The sequence below is a fragment of the Ictidomys tridecemlineatus genome, chromosome 3 (assembly GCF_052094955.1).
Source record: "Ictidomys tridecemlineatus isolate mIctTri1 chromosome 3, mIctTri1.hap1, whole genome shotgun sequence".
Taxonomy (NCBI): Eukaryota; Metazoa; Chordata; class Mammalia; order Rodentia; family Sciuridae; genus Ictidomys; species Ictidomys tridecemlineatus.
In genome coordinates, this window is record NC_135479.1 from 140,953,822 (window position 1) to 140,959,536 (window position 5,715).

The window sequence follows — 5,715 nt, forward strand, 5'->3', positions numbered from 1 at the left end:
TTCTGAATATAACTGCAGGACTAGATTGCTGGATCATATGGTAATCACATGTTTAATTCTTTAAGGAATTCCCATAGTGTTTCCCTCAGTAGCTATACCATTTTAAATTACTATCAACTATGCATGAGGGATCTAATTTCTCTACATACTTGATAACACTTTTTGTTTCCTGGAGGTTTGTTTGTTTTATTTTTATTATTATTTTACATAAAAATTTTATTCAACAAAAATAACAGGAAATATCAAACAGGCATTTATATTAAGAGAAAAACTGACTAGAAGAATTTGGGATGGGGGTTCTGGGGATTGAACTCAAGAACACTTGACCACTGAGCCACATCCTCAGCCCTATTTTATATTTTTTTATTTAGAGGCAGGGTCTCACTGAGTTGCTTAGTGCCTTGCTTTTTCTGAGGCTGGCTTTGAACTCAAGATCCTCCTGCCTCAGCCTCCTGAGCTGCTGGGATTACAAGCGTGCACTACGGCTCCCTGCTAGAAGAAATTTAATCTTAAGCAATTTACAATAACCTATTTGTAGTTGCATTTGACTGAGCTCTGTTGTGAAGAATGCAGGTCATGCACAGGTCTGGATGAATAATTTGTACATTTTTCAAGTATTCACTGAATACTACCTTATATATACATATACATTAAATTTGTGAAAGATTTAATTGATGATCCCAAATACTCTTCATTTTTGTTTCTCTTTTGGAAGAGGCCATCTAAAGAGAAAGAGTATGTGTTTCTGGCTCATGAATCATGCACTGAACCCAGCCTAGACAACTGTTGGACACCAAGTCTCCTCCACTCCTCTTCAGACATTGATGACATGGGTTTTGGACATATTTGGAAAGTACTTGTTTGGAAAGTTCTCTGGCATACCGGTACTCCTAGTGCTCTTCGAATACTGGTTTGAGCAGTAGATTTGTGTGCGGGCCATACTGCAGACCTCGCAGCGAGGCAGACACAAGGCGGGCGGAGACCGAGTGGGCACCAACTGGCCAAGGACCGGTAAAGCCGCGTGGACGCGCGAGCGTTCCAAGCGGGGGCAACGGATCCAATTCCACTACTGTTGTTGGTTTTATCATAGCTGTCCTAACGGGTGTGAAGTGGTAGCTCGTTGTGGGTTTTTGTTATTGTTGTTTTGTTTTTAATTTGTTCTAATTAGTTATCATTGTAGTTTTAACATAAGTGTTGGGTTTCTCTTTTTTATTTGCAGGATCACTTTTCTAAAAAGAAGGAGATTATGGCATTTGCCAGTAAATGGATGGTAATGGAGAATATAGTATAGTGCTCAGTGAAATAAGTCAAACTCAGAAACTCAAAGGTCGAATGGTCTCTGTAGGTGGAAGCTTGAGTAAAATAAAGGAAAGAGGGAGGAAGGATAGATAACAAAGAACTAATAAAATATAAATTAATAGGCATTAATATTTTTGTGTGTTCATTGCAAACGTGTTCTCAGTTTTGTTTGCCTTTTAATTTTGTGTAAAATTTATAATTAAAATTTTTGTTTCATATGATCAAATCTATTAATCATTTTATTGGCATCATCTAAGTTTACTTGCATTTCCCTCTCCTTCAAGCTAATAAGTATTAGGTGTATTGTTTCCTTTTTCTTTCAATTCTTTATCTGAAATTAATGTCGGGTAAGATGAGACAACAGTCTAATCCATGTGTGTTCCCCATTGTTACAATCAATGTTTCCATCATCACAAGTAGATTTCATTTCCCTGATTCATGACCAACACTTAAACAGACACCGAGTTCTTCATATACACTCAGCTTTGCAGAGTGGACCCTGTGAGATGCCTCCCAGATTCCCCTCCAGGAATGAAGAACTTACCCACCCAACTGCTGGAGTGTGGGTGGGAGACAGGCCCAAATCTGGGTCCTGCCTCCCCTCCTTCCAGGGACAGATTGCATCCAAGAAGTGGTCACTACAGGCATATGCCCAGCCACTTTGCCTCAAAGCAGGGCAATTTGAACCATGTGACCTTTGGGTTTGCTGAGCTTTTGTTGGGCCTCTACCTCAGGTGACTCCCGTTTGCTCAGTCTTGCATCTTCCCTTTCCTGTCCATGGATGTTTTGTGTGTGTGTGTTTTTTAATATTTTGTTTTTAGTTGTAGTTGGACACAACACCTTTATTTATTTATTTATTTATGTGGTGTTGAGGGTCGAATCTGGTGCCTCACACATGCTAGACAAGCACTCTACCGCAGAGCCACAACCCCAGCCTGTATCCATGGATGTTTATTCCCTAATCATTCTCTGTAAACATCCTGCATGTTGACTTCTAGAGTTTGTATGTGGACGTTTTGTTTCATTAAAGTACTGATCTTAGTACCACATATTTTTTTGTAGTTCTCAAATACAATAAGTGTTTTGAATTATTAGTTAGCTGAATCCAGAGTGTTATGATGTTGTGTAATAAAACACCATAGAAGGACTGGCAGTGGAGCTTAGTGGTCAAGCACTTGCCTAACATGCATGAGGAAATCTGGGTTGGATTCCCAGTACCACATTAAAACACACACACACACACACACACACACATATCATAACACAAAAATATTCACTAATGAACTCACCTAAGAGCCTCCACTCAAACATCTTTTGTTTAAAAACTAGCATCTTGAGCCAGGCATTGAGGCACAGGCCTGTAATCCCAACTACTCAGTGGCTCAAGCAGGAAGACCACAAGTTCAAGGCCAGCCTGGGCAACACAGTGAAACTCCATCTCAAAAAACAAAGCAAAACAACAACACACTAGCATCTTCCTTTCCTATCAATCTCTGCTGTAATGTAAAACATGTTTTCAATGACAATTTATTACAAAGTGAAATTGAAGTTCTTGTAAGAAGCAATATTTTATGATGTCAATAGAACTGACACTAGAATTGTGTTTAAATTACTTAACAGGGGCTGGGGATGTGGCTCAAGCTGCAGTGCGCTTGCCTAGCATGCGTCTGGCCCGGGTTCGATCCTCAGCACCACATACAAACAAACGTGTTGTATCCGCCGAAATCTAAAAAATAAATATTAAAAAAATTCTCTCTCCCTCTCTCTCTCTCTCTCTCTCACTCTCTCTTTAAAAAAAATAAATAAATAAATTACGTAACAGCCTAGAACTATTAAGAATCTAGTCTAAAACAGCTAAAAATTGAAAAGAGGGAAAATCAACAAGTTTGACAACTTAGTAGGCTCTTCTAAAGAGGACTAAGAGTTCACTGGCAAATTCTACCAAATCTTTAAATAGATACCACTCTTTCTCAAACTCTACCAAGAAGTAGAAGAGGAAGGAACAATTCCAAACTCATATATAAGACCAAGATTACCCTAATACTAAAGCCAGACAAAGATATTACAAGGAAAAACTAAGACTAATATCCTTTTTGAGAATATGTAAAAATCTTTAAAAAAAAACCTAAGGATCCAAATTGAGCAGCATATTAAAAAGATTATATATCATTGCCAGTGGGATTTATCCCAGGAACACAAGAATGATTCAACATGTAAAAATGGAGTTTAGGACTGGGGATATAGTTCAGGTGGGAGAGTGCTTGCCTCGCATGCACAAGGCCCTGGGGTCAATACCCAGCAACACACACACACACACACACACACACACACACACACACACACACGGAATATAGCCAGGGTGAACACCTATAATTCTAGCAACTCAGGAGGCTGAGATAGGAGGATCGAAAATTCAAGGCCAGTCTCAGCAACTTAGTGAAGCCCTTAGCAACTTAATGAGACTCTGACTTAATAAAAAATAAAAAATATGGGGATTAAACTCAGAGGTAAAGTGTCCCTGGGTTAAATCCCCAGTTACACCCTCCCCCCAAATGGTATACAGGTGATAGTCTGAGATATCACCAGACTAGGAATTAGAGAGATGGCCAAGACTGACTCCAAAGTCATGCAAAATCTTACCTTGGTAGGCACATGCTCCTGCAATGAATGCAAGATACATTTCAGACTTTATCAGAGGATTGCAAGAATTGATGATATTAGAGGTCACATCAGTGATTGGAGAAAAATACTAAGATCTTGTGAGTCAGGCTGGGGTGGAAGAGCTTGAAAATAGAAATTAGATATTTACCACATGAAACTTTAAAGGTTGCTAGTAGTTTACATTGAAACCTGGAACACCATTTTCCTAAGCTAAGAATGGTTTCTTGCAGCTAACTACTACATATAGATGATTTTATATTGTAATGTGCATTCTTATCACATAGTTAGTTTATAGAGTGATTCCCCAACCCCAGTTTCTTGAATATAGTGTTGATAAAACCAACCTAATTCTATCCTAAGATGGGGAGCCATCTCATCACAAAGTTATAAAAAGTTCATTTCTGTTTTATTAAGATATTTATCTGGCCTGACCATGCTCTGAGGGCTAATCTTGTTCATTTCCAAACTCACTCATGCCTGGCTCTCCTTGACCAGATAACAACACTCCCTAAAACTCAACAGCACCTCATAAATTCTGATGTTGGAATTTTAATTTACTCCCTACCTTGAAATGCTAAGCCATGGAGCTCACTAACCTGCTATCTGCCTTTGTATTATGCTTGCCAGAATCCTGTTAGCTGTAAGTTCCTGTTAGCTGTAAGTTCCCAAGACATCCCCCACTTTGTAACTTTTTGTGCTGTAAAACCTTTTTCCTGGAGAGCTGGGGGGCTGTCCTGTAGCCTAGCTTTGGGTGAGACAGTTGCTGTGTACACAATATAAGCTTGCTTTAATTTGATTTAAAATTGGAGGTAGTGGTCTTTTCTTTGTGTTGTGGTTCAACGTTTGGTGGCCCCAGCAAGATCAGACCATCAATATTCTGAAGCTGGACCCTCACTCTGGGACTCCAGGTGGAGTGCCACCCCAGGGGGTGCGCACCTTGAGATGTTCCAAGGCCCCTGGTTGTGCCTTAGGCTCATCAAATCGCTGGAGTGAACTGACACAGTAAAACAAGTAGCAAGTATCCAATGGAGGAGCCTCCATAAGTAAGTGGTGCCCCCATAACATCTGGTATTGGGTTTAAGAGAGATCTCTTTTGGGGACAGTGAGGTGCCTGGTGAGGCACATACACACTTCTGTCTTGGACAGTAGTGAATTGTTTCGCTGTCCTCTGGTATTGGCCTGGTGAGGAATTTTTTCTGGGGACAATGAGATGTCTGGCCAGACAAATACACACTCCTGTGTAGGACGGTAGCAAAGTGTCGCACTGTCCTCTGCTCTGGTGGGGACAGAGAGATGTCTGAAGAGGCATATACGCACTCCTGTTTGGAGGATTAGCAAGAGGTTGCACTGCTCCCTGGGTTTTGGCACCTGGCTCTTGTTCCCCTGTGTCTCATTCTGTGTTCTACGTTTTTTCTCTGCCTTTTTGTTGTGTATCTTCTCTGGTATAAATTTAAGGTAACTGAACATCAAAATAAGGCAAGTAATCCTGACACTCCTTTGAGCTGTGTTTTAAGGAACTTTGACAAACTTTATCCCCCTTCAGGATTAGGAAGACAGTGTTATCTTTCCTCCCCATAGTTGGCTTGAGCACACCCACTGCAGTAGGGAGATACCAGCTGGGGATCTGGGAAATGAATATCTCCCGAATTAACAAGTGAAATAACATACCATCAGGGCGCTCTGGGAACCTCTACTGAAATATAACTCTTAAAAAATTCCTTTAAAACCCCTTGTCCCTCCTGATCAAGAGGGTCA

At 40.3% G+C, this 5,715-nt stretch overlaps 1 pseudogene; it reads right to left on the reverse strand.

Annotated features, from left to right (window-relative positions):
• Positions 1-267: 267 nt before the first annotated feature.
• LOC144375874 (cyclin-dependent kinases regulatory subunit 2 pseudogene) lies at positions 268-2,405 on the reverse strand (annotated as a pseudogene).
• Between the last annotated feature and the right edge of the window lie 3,310 nt (positions 2,406-5,715).